Source organism: Triturus cristatus, chromosome 4_1 (genome assembly GCF_964204655.1).
Source record: "Triturus cristatus chromosome 4_1, aTriCri1.1, whole genome shotgun sequence".
In the NCBI taxonomy this organism is placed as follows: domain Eukaryota; kingdom Metazoa; phylum Chordata; class Amphibia; order Caudata; family Salamandridae; genus Triturus; species Triturus cristatus.
Genome location: NC_140585.1, coordinates 462,590,885 through 462,605,583, shown reverse-complemented (window position 1 = coordinate 462,605,583; position 14,699 = coordinate 462,590,885). Strand labels below are relative to the sequence as shown.

General features: G+C 46.2%; 1 protein-coding gene across 20 annotated transcripts in view; it reads left to right on the top strand.

Annotated features, from left to right (window-relative positions):
- EPS8 (EGFR pathway substrate 8, signaling adaptor) overlaps nucleotides 1-14,699 on the top strand; it is an 861,544-nt gene that overhangs the window by 687,186 nt on the left and 159,659 nt on the right. The gene's annotated exons all lie outside the window — the stretch shown is intronic.

Here is a 14,699-nt window from a genome sequence, read left to right as displayed (position 1 = left end):
GGCTGAAGTCCTACCTGAGCCCTATGCAGAGACTTCGTTCATAGGGGCTATTCTGTATACTCTGTTGTTCAAGGCTTTTCTATCACCCCAGCAAGTCTTGGGCATTCAGGATGTGATCCTAGTGTTTCAGGCTTAGCCTGGTTCTCAGGAAGGATGGCTTTGAAGCACCGTGGGCTACTTGCTTTGTGCATCCTCTTGGTTTCTTATGCCAGATGGCAAATGTTGACCTTGCTGTGGAATCTCAGATTTCAGTGGTTCTAGCAATGGGGCAGTCTTGTCAGTTCTATCCAGGCTTTTTAGGGGATGCCTTGGGATCTTCTGTGGTAACAAACAAACACCAACCTGACCTGCAGCCCGCCACTCTCCCTTCCTCACCCAGACTTGACAGATGCATCACTGCTGGGGTGAAGGGGGTCACCCAAGAGAGAGGTGGAGAACAGAGACCTATCATCTTGAGTGTTGTGCTGGCTCCATTTCAGTCTTTTGGAGAGTCATGCAATATGTCTGGCACTGAAATCCTCCCTGCTGTCCATTAGGAACAGACTGCTGCACGTCCTCCTGGGCATAACAACCACCTTCTGGAACTGCAACAAAAAGGAGGGAGTGGGATTCTGGAGTGCCAGAAGGCCTTTTGTCTTTTGAAATGGCTGGAGCAGCCCCAGATTTTTCTGGTAGCCATCCACCTTGCAGGGTTCCTGACCACCACTGCGCAGATGAGCTAAGCAGGAGTCAGCTGGTTGAGCACAAATGTCAATAGCATCATTGAATTGTGGGCATCCCCTGGCTAGATCTCTGCCCCCTCTGTGAACGTGCAGGATGGCTACTTCTGCATGCTAGAGTTCCCTCCATGAGTCACTGGGATGCTCGTTCCGTTTGCATTAGGTCACGTGTTACCTGTATGTATTCCCACCATTGCCTCTTCTGCCTTGCGTTTGCAAGAAAATAAGGACAGGGTCCAAATCATCTTGTTAGCCTTGGATTGAGCAAAGACAGGGCGGTACGCAGATCTTTTGAGCCTGAATATTTGTCTTCGGATCCGGCTACCTCCTTGGGAGGCATTTCTGTTTTAGCTGAAGAGGCAGAGATCTACACCTGCGTCTCCACAAGCTCCACAAGCTACACTTCTCAGCATGGCGATTGAACTGTGAAATCAGACTTTCTTTGCTTTGTTTCCTGAGTTAGTGGGTGTCATCTGGCAAACAGATGTCTCTGAACAAAATCCACTCATGCTGGGAGAGGTTTGTGGTCTGATGTGGGACCTGCCAACTTGATCCTCTGCAGGCCAAATCTTTCTATGTATTGTTTGTTTTGTAAGTCACCCTTTTATGTAGGCCTGGCTGGAGCACGCAACATTTCACTCCGCAGCAAATGTGCATTTTTAAAAGCAGTTTAAGCAGTAAGCCATCTCTCACCCACCCTCCGCACTGCAGGCCCACATTTCAAGAGCAATTCCACACACAAGACACAGCGTGACGTTACAGAGCAGGTGGGAAGAGACCCGATTGGTTTGCCCATATATTTTACCTGGGTCCACCTGTACATGTAATGCTGTCTACGATCTACTGGAGGCCACAGGCCGGCTGGATAATGATAGTTGGAGTGCGCAACGGGAGATTCAGTTGCACATCACAAATGGCACACTTGGGTGGGTCCGTGTCTGCGTGCCATCTTTGAATTGGTTAAATGGCTTTGATTATCCAGTTATCCCAAACCTCTGATGAGCCATTATGGATGCACTGTCATATTGAGTATGGTTCCAACTTCACATTGCATGAATATTGCCCTGCTCTTTCCTTTTTTGGGTTCTCTACATATGACATAGTCCTGCTCGAACAAAAAATAGATAGCAGTCTAGTTGTTCTGAAGGTAGATCATTGTGCAGAGATCTGTTTAGTTTGTCTGTTGTTTGTTTCCAGCTGGTGGGTGGTAAGCTTCGCTCTGCCAGGTTTGGAGTCATTTTTGCCTGACTACGTTCTCCAAGCAGAATATTGAGTGGCAAAATGCCACAAACTCTGCTGGCGAAGTGGAGTTTACCACTCACCCCTACTTTTATGTCAAAAAAGTAAATTATCCTACTGGTCGACTTCACTGCACCTCACCTCTGAAAAGAGGAGGAGAGGCTTCATTGGCCTGACCCTGAGAGAGCACTGAGCTTTTGTATTGACCTTCGAAGGGACCACTGTGTGGCCAACCAGCTCTTTTTTGGTTTTACGGGGACCAATTAAGGCAGAACGACAATGCAGAAGAGGACTCTGTTAAGGTGGATAATTATTTGGATAAAGGTATGTTATAGGTTGGCCAGAAAGATGCCCCCTGAATCCCTGGAGGCCAGTTACATCAGGGACAAAGTAGCAACAACTACGCTAGCAAGGGGAGTGGCTGTCCAGGACATCTGCTATGCTGTGACATAGATATCTGTACATACAGTCATGAATCACTACTCTGTTGACAGCTACGTTCACAGGTAGGACCATTTCTGGGGTGGTACAAGATAACTGAAAATCCACCTGTTGACATGCAGGAGTCGTTGCTAGGGAAAAAAGTCCGATCCAGTCTGACTCATGGGAAATTGTGAAGGTGAAGGATCTGCTGCATTTAGAGAATCCAATAGAATGAGCATTAACAAAGGTAAGTAACTTTTTCGTAACAGTACTTGCTGGATTTGGATTTTGAACTTCAATAATCTAGTCTACCAATATTAAAGAAGAGTTGAAGATTTAAATATTTAGTCAATACACATCCATGAATATCCTTCCATTGCCTACAAGAGCTGTGTAAATTTGAGTACCTAAATTAAATCTTACCTTCAGAGAACAGAAAGATCAGCAGATCTTGCATATTCTTAAACTACAGATCTCTTTTGGACTTTAATTCTGCCAACATTCCTTGATACTTGTGATTATTACATCACATACGTGTTATATACTATGGTATGTAATATTGAATGACAAAAAGGCGGCAACAATATTAACAGCAAAACCAAAAAATGCATTTTCAAATGAAATTGCATCTGATTCTCAATTACAGAGTGGGTTATAGTGGCTCTTATTGTTTGTGTTTTGTCACTTTTTGTTTCCTCTAGGAAACCAACATTCAATTACCCTCTATCGTTCAGACCATTATTTACTTTCCAAGTATACCCATGAATATACATAGTGTTGGAAATTACCATATTTTGCGAGGTGCACCTCCAGATTTTGCTCGTGACTGTTTTTGCTGCCAGTAGAACTCTGTACATTTCAACCCAGCTAAGCAGGCGTAATGTGCCTGTGCTCCTCCTTTCAACTTGATGAAATTGGCATTCTCCCTTTAGCCTATCAGTCCTTGTTATATGGTACCTAAAGTGTACCTAGGGCCTGTAAGTTAAATATTACCAGTGGGCTGCAGCATACATTGTGCCACCCAATGTGGCGTCAGACGAAACTTGTCTGCAGACTTGCCATGTGTAGCCCAGTGGAGCAGGTTTTAAATGAAAAATTCCATCTTTCAAAATAGCCCTCTTGACTGGCCTAACCCCTTCTTTTGTAAGTCACCCTAAGTAGGTTTTACTGCCCGTTATGGCAAGGTGCATGATATTTCAGAACAGGGCACGTCAAAGTTTAATATTAATCATGTCCTTATAGTGAAAAGGCCCAAAAGGCCATTTTCACTGTAGCAGGGTTAGCTGTTCAATAGGAAAGCAGTGAGACACAATCTCTCATTTATTCTTGCTATCTCTGCTTACCAAACATCCTCATTGTTCATTCTTGAACTTTTTAAAATATTTATAACAAACCTAATTTAGTGGTAAAGTCAAGAATGAAATAAACATTTTAGAACAGGTACTTTTGAAAAGTCTCCCGCTAACTGCCTAAGACTTCTAGATTCCATTTGCATGAGCTTCCAACTCTCACCCAGGAGCTGAATAACCCACTTGATAAGGTGTGAACTTGTACCTAGAGCTGAGACAAATTCCTTGGGTGCGTGGCGGTGTTCTGATTCACTGGCATTCTGACCATCTGGGCTGTGCTGTAACTTAATTGTCCTGTGATCTAGCTTGTCACAGGCAGATGTAGCGAACACCTGAGCCTGCCCCCTGCCTATGTTCCCCTAGCCAACCATGCACCAGGCCTAAATGGAAGAGTTGCTGCCCCCAGAACTGGTTTGGAGTGACCACAGAGGGAGAGGTTGCTCCGTTCCTTGGCCATACCTCTAGGGTGGTCAAAGGAGCTCTGCACTAGGAAAGAAATATTCCTCCATGTTGGTTTTGGGCAGAGAAAAGCATTGTTGGATTGTTTGCAGTAAGCGCCTCAGAAAGTGCTGCAAACGTTGATAGGATCATCCCTGGAAACTTTTAACCCGTTGGTCAGGGAGTGGTCAGGAGTATCCTCCAACCGCAGGCTGGCACTGGACATAAATGTTGCATCCCCGCACCCTCCTCTGCTCTCTTCAGAAGAGACGAGACTGGCTGGCTGTGAACCGATAGGAGCCCTGTAGACTGGAGTTGCTCTCCCTCTTGTACTTGGAACCCAGGAGTGTACTTCACAGGTCATAAGGCTGAACTTCTGCTTGGGTTGCAGGGGCACAAAAGGTTCCAAAGGCCTTTTTTGCATTCCCATGTGACCAGTTCCAACAATACCTGACCTGGATCCTGCTTCTGGCCTATGCTGGAGTGACTCTTGACCCCCAAGTCATGTCTACAAGGTCCTTGACAGTTGTGTCAAAGTGTACACCTAACAAATCCTGGAACCTAGAACGTAGAAACATTTTGCCAACATTTTGTTGTGCGAACCGGCAGGGAACGAGGAAGACTTGCCAATCCGATGAAAGTACTTTGCCGCTGGGCCAAATATTCACGTTCCTCAGCTATATTCTTTTACGCCGCACGGAATCTGATTCAGCAGGAGTGCATGGAGAAGGTGAGCCCTCTTCGGCTACGAAGAATCTGAGCTTCAAAAATGTTATTTAAGTCTGAAGAAAGAAATCTTCACTGGGCAAATGCACACAAAGTTTCCAGCCTGCGAGAGACCACCCCTGGGTGTAAAATTCACATTTCTCCCACTCTGATCTTTTCTGACACAAATCAGCTGCCTCATTGAGACCTCATACAGCGCCTGTCCGACAATGTGAAGACGTCTTCGGCCACAGCTCGCTGAGGTTTTTTGAATTCCATTCCAGAGACTAAATCCGATGGTAAAACTTTTCACCTGGACCAGCCTGTCCTCAATCGCAGTCAGCCTTAATCCTTACCAATGTACTCGTCAAGCGCAACCAGGTGACCACTTTTAGCGCATAACACTATTGGGTTCTATCTCAAACCTTACATATTAAAAATAAACCATTCCTGTAGGAAATTGGGTTATTGGTTTTGGGGGGGTGGGTGAACCCCCAATCAAGCAGCAATCACAGTTCTTGTTAGGGTGAAACACAAGCAAGCCCTATATTAACCTGTGCTCGACCCTCGGGTAGCTTGGCACAATAGCAGTCAGGCTTAATTAGAGGCGATGTGTAAATTATATATGCTGCATTTAGAGTATTGAAGTGAAGACCCAACAAAAGAAAAAACTCACATCAATTTATACAGAGTAAAATCTGGTCAATTATTTGACACCAAAACGACAAAAATCTCATTGGTAAAACTGGAGATATGCTGTTTTAAATATTTAAATAGTAACAGTGCTTACAAGCACAAAGTGATAACCGTGGTTATCTGGTTGCGCCGGAATAGGAAAAAGTCACAAGTGCAGTCTGACCACCCTGGAGTACAGACCATCTATAGGGATCAAGTTAAACCTGTTGAACAAAGTACCTTAAATCCTGTTTGCGGAGCGCTGTGAGGTCCTGCTTCAAAGATGTCACACGGTGGTAATTCGGGCCTTATATGACAGGTCCTACATCAAGGATCTGTAGTGCAGTGGAGGTTGCGATGACCAGCTACAGGGACCATCTAAGGCCTGTTAAAGTATCTTAAATCCTGTTTGCGGAGCGCTGCAATGTCCCACATTGAAGATGCATTGCACTGTGGTTATTTTGGGCTGCGATGCAAGGTCCCGTGTCGAGCATCAGCGGTGGTTCTGATGACCTGCAGGGTTGCGAGGAGTTGTGCTGCACTGCATTGGTTTAGCTGAAGACCATATCTGGGCTGGCAGAGCACCTTTAGCTCCACTTGGAGGGGTTAGGACTCACATAAGGTAGAGTTCTGGTGCAGGGTTCAAGATGATTGACGTCTCTTCTGTCTCTGAGGTGCTGATCAGGAGGCCTGCCAACTAACCCTTAGAGACTTAAAATTCAACTTCTCCATTAAAGAGGGATTTAAAGTACAATTTGTAAACCCTAAACATGGCTCCCCTACCTGCTCCCAGTCAAACATTATCGCGTATTAAGTTAATAAGCTAACCCCATATTATCTCATGGGAGAGGTAGGCCTTGCAATAGTAAAAAACGAATTTAGTACCAACGCATGTAAAATTTACAACGACATGTCCCACTTTTTAAACACCATGCACCCTGCTCTATGGGCTGTTTATGGCCTACACTAGGTGACTTAAAAAGGACGGTTTAGGCCAGGCAAATGGTTTAATTTATCAGGTCCAAATGGCAATTTGGGCAGTGGCAGGCCTGGGACACATTTGAAAGGCTACTTAAGTGCATGGCACAAGGAAAACTTTCCTAGCTCTCGTAATGGAAAGTTTCAATTGTATTTAGGACACAGAGGCAAGGATTACGCTTTTCTATTTTCTCTTTATTTTCACTAGCAGCACCTTTTTAACATTCTCAAACTACCTTTCCCATGAACCATTTGGAAAAGTGATGCGAAACACATAACCAATCCTAGTCCTCCATCATAAATAAAGGTTCTTCCTCTGTCTTTAGGCCCCCTCTTTCACATGACTGAATCCACCTCTTCCTTGCATGTTATTCTGGCTTTGATGATTCCATTCCTAATACTGATAAATTGGTGGTTATATCCATAGCTTTCTATAATCTCTTGTCAAGAACATCAGAAACAATACTCTTAATTTAAACCAATACATGGTGTAACAATATCTAAGTAAAATATTAAACCAAACATTATTTGAAAAGTATTGCTTGGCAAACACACGCCACGACAATCTAGAACAAGATCTCATCCCTCACCCCGGACGTCATCTTTTTCCCAGAGACCTGGCTGAACCACGCTTCCATGCCAGACATCATTGCCACACCCGAAGGCTACAAGATAACACACTGGGACCAAATAAATGAGCTCAAAGGTATAATTGCCATCAGCTACATCTGCTGCACAACCTCCTTAGATGACCCTACTGCCCAATTGGAGCATCTTCATTTCCAACTTCAAACAGATGTAAAAAGCACCATCGGAGACACCCTCGCATACAGACCACCAGGATCACGCCCCAGCTTGTGCTGAGCACTGCATCTTCCTAACAGACCTTAACTTCCACCTCGACGACTCCGATGATACCAACACAACCGGCCTCCTGGAAAGCATGAGCAACATCAACCTTGAACAACTTGTCACCAACCCCACTCACAATGCAGGACACTCACTTGACCCCACTTTTACATCCAGCAACAGAGTTAAGTACAATTACAAATCTCAGATTACCTTGACCGACCACTACAGCGTCCACTTCACCATTTGAGGATCTACCAACACTGGCACCACACCCCTCAGCTCCACACGCAGAAACTGGAAAAAGGTATCAGAAGATCAGAGGAACAATGCTCTCCGCTCCCACCTCCCAGACACATCAACTGACCCAGAACAGGCTGCTAAGAATTGGGTTACAGAATGCACCAACATAATCGCCTTTGCCAAGCCAGGCAAACCCAAAGTATCGGCCAGAAGAGCCAGCTGGTTCTCAACAGAGCTGAAACCTCTGCAACCAACTGTCTGCAACTAGAAAAGAAGTGGCGAATTAGCGAAAAGACAGTCGAACATACCACCTCCCAAACACCACTCAGCCAGTACCACCACCTCCTGAGACAAACAAAAATGCTCTGGCAGACTGCATAGAAGTCAGCACAAACCACATCAAGGATCTCTTTGCCATCGTGAAGGAGTTCTCCAGACACCAGGAATGACATCACCCTTCCCAAGGACTGCGTGACAGCCTGGTGGACTGCTTCCACAATAAGATCTCAGCCATCTACGATAACTTCAAACCCCTACCCCCTGCAGCCAACACCATCAGCCTACTCACACCCACGAATACAAACCCCGAACACCTACTCACCCATTGGGACTCTCTTACAACTCAAGCCACAATCTCCATCATGAACTCCCGTACACTCTGGAGCACCCATTGACCCCTGCCCCCCATCACATCTTCAACCTCAGTATCAAGACGATTGGTTACGAGCTCAAGAAAGACCTGGACACCTCCATCACCACAGCCTCCTTCCCTGAGGACTGGAAACACGCTGAAGTGACACCCCGCCTCAAGAAACCATCTGCAGACCCACCAGATTTGAAGAAATTCCAGCCCATCTTCCCTTCTCCCCTTTCCAGTGAAGGTTCTCAAAAAACCTGCAACTCACCAAACACTTGGAACATCAGAACCTCCTGGAACCCTCTAAATCTGGATTCTGAGCCAACCACAGCCCTGATAACAGCCACCAACATCATCAAGGCCCTACTAGATCAAGGCAAAACAGCAGCCCTCATCCTTCTGGATCTGTCATACTCCTTCAACACTGTCTTCCACCAAATCAGAATCCAGGGAGACGCCCTCTAATGGGTTGCCTCATACCTCACCTGAAGATTTCAGAAAATCTGTCTCCCCCCTCCTCATTCACCTCAGAACTTTAGGAGACCATCTGCATCATCCACAAGGATCGTCCCTCCGCTCCACCCTCTTAAAGTCGTACATGACACCCCCCCACACCCCCACCCCGGTGGCCAACACAGTCAGATTGTACAAACTCACATCATCTTAAATGCTGATGACACCCAGCTTATCCTCTCGCTTTCACAAGACCCCTTCACCACCAGAACCAACTTCCACAGATGCACAACTCTGACAAGACAGAAGTCCTCATCTTTATAAACAACACTTCGCCATCGAGCAACACTTGCTGGCCTGCTGAACTCAGCCATTCCCCTGCCTCAACAGACCACGTCCGCACCCTCGGCATAATCTTGGACAGCAAGTTATCTATGCAGAAACAGGTAAATGTAGTTTCATCCCTCTGATTCCACTCCCCACACATGCGCCGTCAGGTGGCTCCCAATCGGAACCAGAAGGACCGTCACTCAAGCCCTCATCACCAGCAGACTGAACTACGGTAACACTCTTTACTTAGCAACTACTGCACACCTCCTGAAGAGACTACAGACAATACAAAATGCAGCAGGATAACTCATCCTTGACCTTCCCCGCACCTCAAGAAGCTATCTAGAAGAGATGCTAGTTCAAGATGCTGATCCAGGCATACAAAGCCCTGCACAACAAAGGACCAGCATACTTCAACAAATTAATGACCTTCCACTAACCAACCAGACACCTGTGATCCTCCTCCCTTTTCCTTGCAGACCCTCCCCCCCCCCCAGATCTGCCGATCCAACAGTTGTGAGATTCTCTCACCTGACATTAAAGCCTGAATTGACCTTCCCCTGCACCCCAAGAACACCGCATCGCTCCCGGAATTCAGAAAAAGCATAAAGACAAATGAACAGAGCACCGCAAAATAGCTAGCAAATCCAGCGCCTTCAGACCTTCAGTGGTGAGTTGCCACGCGTTATAAATCCTGATTGATTGACTGATGGATAAACTACTTACTCCTCATACAATAGGGATCAGCTTCCTAGGGCCATATCTTACCTTCGGGAGGGCAACAATCTTTCTTATCACTGGGTAGGATAATCCTCATCACTGTGTCCTCAATAACATTGAAACTTTATTACAGGAGCTAGGAAATCTTTGAATCCCCGTCAGGACCCGGAGGCAAGGATTATGCTCTTTCAAAGTATGTTGACCACCAGAGAGATCCCATATCGGTTTGAAGTAACACCTTTTAAATATTGAATCAGAGGGCAATCTGCATCATTCATAATGTTTTCCAGTCTGGTTCCTAAATAAAAAGACTTTGAGGCTATTGCTCCTTGAGCCGGATGGGCTCTGAATACCAAGGTGTGAATCCCAGCCTCCTGTCCATCAGACCCACCTGGCTATGGTAGTAGAGGAAACCGCCTTGAAAGGTTTCCAAAGGGAGATCAAGAGCTGTCTCTCACCTTTGGGTCTAAATTCTGTAGTCATATCCTCATAAGGTTTGATGCATCTCACAACGCATAACTTGTGGATTCGTCCACTGGAGTATGTCCCGCTGAAGGCCGTTACTTTCGACAACAAGGTAGACAATTAATTTAGTATGAAGACAATGTCGGACCCCATGGGATCCACGTACCTCTGCATACACCAACCCATGTGTCTTGTCCAGACTCGTTTATATCTTTTGATGGTACCAACAGACCAGGCTTTCGACAAGAGAGGGCACAAAGATTTCTTCTCCTTGATGATGAAGCAGAGACTTTCGAGGAGAGACACCGCTGCCTGTAACTGTTCTGATGGGAGTCTCAGGCATTGGTCCAATATGAGGATGTGGTCAAAATAAACTATAAGGTGTATCCCTAGTGAGTGAAGCTGTCGGAGGCTGGCCTGCATGGTATTTGCTGTCCACTAATGTAAGTGGGCACCTTGCACAAGTCCAGTCAACCCTTATGATGATTTAAGAGGTCTTAAAAAGCTATCCAAGGTGTAGCTGTGGAGAGCAGCCGTCAGGCTTAGTCTTGAAGGAGTGTAATGCAGCTTGTTGTACCAGAATGCAGTCTTATAGTATAGATTAAAAGAAAGGGAACCACACAAGGTATTTATAAAAATATGTATTTATTATAGAATATTCTCTAGTACACGGAGATAGACACAAAGCACACAATACTATTGCAAAGAAATCACAGTAAATAGCACTAATAGACAGTGGGCCCCAGGGGGGAACAAAACCATATACTAAAAAGGTGGTATAAGAACTATGACTCAAGTCAGGACAATGTCGAGAGGAAGTTTAATTGCTGGGACCCCAAGGAACCACCCAAGGTGAGTAGATGGGGACCCCACAGAGTGAGTGTGCAGTGCGAGTACATGACCGCGTGCTCTGTACAAGTTTATGGGTAAGTCGCGGTTGGATTTTTAAAGATTAAGGACCCTTCCCAGTGGACTACGCAGAAACCCCACCCCACCCGTGGGTACAGAAGTACCCAAGTTACCTAACCCAGGGAAGCCAGGTGCATAGGTGTGAAGTGGCGTCGGAAACCGCCGTCGAACCCAATGGAGAACTTCGAAGAAGAGCCGCTGCTGGAAGGGAGAAGAATGTCCTTTGGAATCCAAACGTGGATTCTTGTCGAAGAGTAGCTGAAAGGGACAGAGTCTGAGTCATTTGAGTGACCAGGGGCCGGGTAGACTAATGCCCACCGATGTCAGGTGCTTCAGGATAGTTGACGGTGACCTTGACTCTGCAGCTGCAGGGACCAGGCTACATTTAGGACAACCAGGAGCTAAGTGCGAACTGTCCCATGAAGGATGTCAAGTGCTGAGGGGTCGGTGTCCGGCGGGAGCATCAACAAGCCTTGGCAACAGCAACCCTCACAGAAGGTCAAGGACGTATACAGTTCGGTCCAGCAAGGTCTAGGAGACTCACCACATACACTGGGGTCAGGACAGGCCTGGAGCAACCAGGGGAGTCTAGGAAAAGCAAAGTTGACCCTCACTTAGAACCACAGGCCAGAAGCACAGGAGTCACAGGAGGACCTAGAAACAGTCGACGGAGCACACGGTGTGAGGTGGTTGAAGATCTTTGTGGAAGAAAATGCCAGAGGTTGGGGCTACTCAGAGCCCAAAGCACTTGTTAAGGAATTGCCTTCAAGCACATGCACTTACAAAAGTATGCGGAGCACAGGGGTTCAGGTATTGCAGACCTCCAACTTGGTGAGAGGCCAGCTCAGACCTCGAGGGACATAGAAACCCACCGCCTGTTTTGCTGAGCCTTTCGGAGTCCGTAGGAGCTCTGGATCAGCAGACCGGTCAGCAGTGTGGAAGTGCCTGCGAATGCAGGGGCGTAACTCCTTCACTCCAAGGAAGAATAGCTTCAGGTGTCCATAGGTCCTACACAGATCCTGTACGGTGCACAGGCACAGACGATGCAGCAGACTGAGAGGGAGACGAAGTCCGGCCCCAACGAAGTCCTGCGAAGTCAAGAGTGCCCAGACGGTCGAACTGCAGTGGTTTCAGTTCTGAATCTTGTCCACGACAAATCTATGGTCCTAGCCCCAGGTAAGCCCTTAAGTACCCACGGGAGAGGGCTGGAAAGACTCAGGGGATCCTCCCAGGGAGGGTTACTCCCATGTCCTTTGTCCAGTTGCGTGCCAGAGCAGGAGCCAACGGTTTCCAGGACTGGTTTGAACTGGACTATGCACAGGGATGCCAAATGTGCCCCTAATGCAGACTTTCAGTCGCTGGAAACTGCACCCACCCAGCCATAATACACTAAATCCTGTCACACCTCCCTGTGAAGGGATGCTAAGGGTTCTGCCTTCTCCTGCTCAAGCTTGGCTCAGCAGCAGGAGGGCAGAAATGTCTCTGGTCTGCAGCAACCATTTTGTGCTGTCTGGAGCTAGAAGGCTGGTACCGGGAACACCAAGGATACCATGAAGCACTCTACTGAGGGGTGAAATCATACCTCCCACACCGGTTACTGGTGTGGGAGTATGATTCCAACATGTTTGACACCAAACACAATAGGGTTTGTTGCAGCCGTTTTAGAGTTGGTCATCACGCGGTCAAGTATGCCCCTCTATAGTAATATATGGCTGCTTTACTGACAACCCGGGAGAATGGACTCTGTAGGCTGCAGGGGTGTCCTGCTCATGCAGGGGCACCCTCTCACTTAGAACAAATCACCATGCCCTCAGGATTGTAAAGGCCTGCTATAGGGGTGACTTGTAGGTTTTAAGTGCAGTGACTCTTCGTTATAGTAAACCTATATCTTAAGTAAGCAGTGCATGCACCAACCTACACAGGCTGCAATGGCAGGCCTGTAGTTCCATTTTGCATGGCCTCTCATGCGTGGCATAATACATGCTTCAGCCCATGGGAGGCATCTGGGGTACCTATGCTCTGGGTACATGTGTATCATAGTACTCACAATAAAGAAAAGGGGGTGAAGGTACAAACCCTACCTCATCCTCCTCAAGAATTAAGTAAAACACACAAAAAGAGGTAGAGTGAAAAGCGGCCTACATCTATTAGCAATTGCAAAAGGGTTCGAGAGAGCACACATACTCTGTAAAAACTGCCCTCACCCACAACAAGTTGTGGCATCCTTCATCATAGGGCTGCTACTAACGCCTCTGCGCAGAACCAACGCTAGAGGCGGAGCAATAGGGAGGGGAAAACAATACAACAGTGATACAAACAAACGAAAAAGGCAGGATCCTTAAGTGCAGAAATAATGAGTTTTAAAACTGGCCCAGGGATATCTCTATAATAGTTGTATTCCTGGATTCCCTAGTCAGATTAAAAAGGTGTATTTATATATATAAAAGAATATATACCCAATGGATAGTGGTGGGATGAGTTAATTAGGTGCTCACCACCCCTCCATTCTGCATAGCGGTCAACAGGTTTCTGCCGGTTCAAAATCAAATCTCCGGCATTCCTCAGGACAAGTTAGATCCCTATGCCCTTTTTCCAAACCCCTCTTGCTGCCCACTCTCGTGGGTTATACTCCACCTGTAAGTCTGGAGTCTTTTTCGTAACTTACTCTTTCAAATAGAAACTGGAAGATAAAAGACACAACAATAACACCAATTGTTTTCACATCAGATACAGAGACAGTATTATATAATGTGTGCTCTCCAACAAACTCAAGCAATTGCAAACCACCCAGTCGGTGTGACCAAAATCTAACATATGTGGTGCGAAATCCACCATCATAAATCAGCGGGCAATCAATGGCCTTCATAATGGTATATCCAAATCACATAATTTGTGCTTAATATCCATTAAACTAAAAAATATATACTTCATACACAAGAAGTCACGTGCTGAATAAAATGAGAAAAAACACATTCCAACACGCCAACATGCTGTCAAAAGATATCAAGGAGTTACTTCCCATATCTTAATCAAAGATTATACACTCATATAGGGTCATACAATGTCCAGCCTTTCCCACTTCTTTCCAGAGTTTATTAAGCAAGTTGCTAGAAAAGGCACTGGAGTAGAGAGCGACCCTCTGTAGTCACACACTGTGGGAGGGAAATCACAAAATGTATTCAATTTTTAAATTTGTATTTCACTCCGAGTGATACACACATTACTAGGATGATGTTCTCCCCTAGTGTTATGGCGAAGAGTTTATATCAAGTATGTGCTATACGTAATATCTTGCTCGTATTTAGAAACACTCAACAATTCCCCTCTCAACACCCCCGTGTGAACGTGGGGCTATGGGGACTCTTATTGTGAGTTTGGCTGAGCTCATAATTCGCCCCCCAAGGTAAAGGAGAAAAGCTTATCCTTCTAACATGAGCCTTCTCTGCTGAGATTACGTTCTCGAGTGGAGCCTTCTCTGCTGAGATTACGTACTCGAGTGGATGTAGCAAAAATATTCTGCTTCCCTCAATTTCTGGCCCAATCCCCCTTACTTCATCAAGAGGTGTT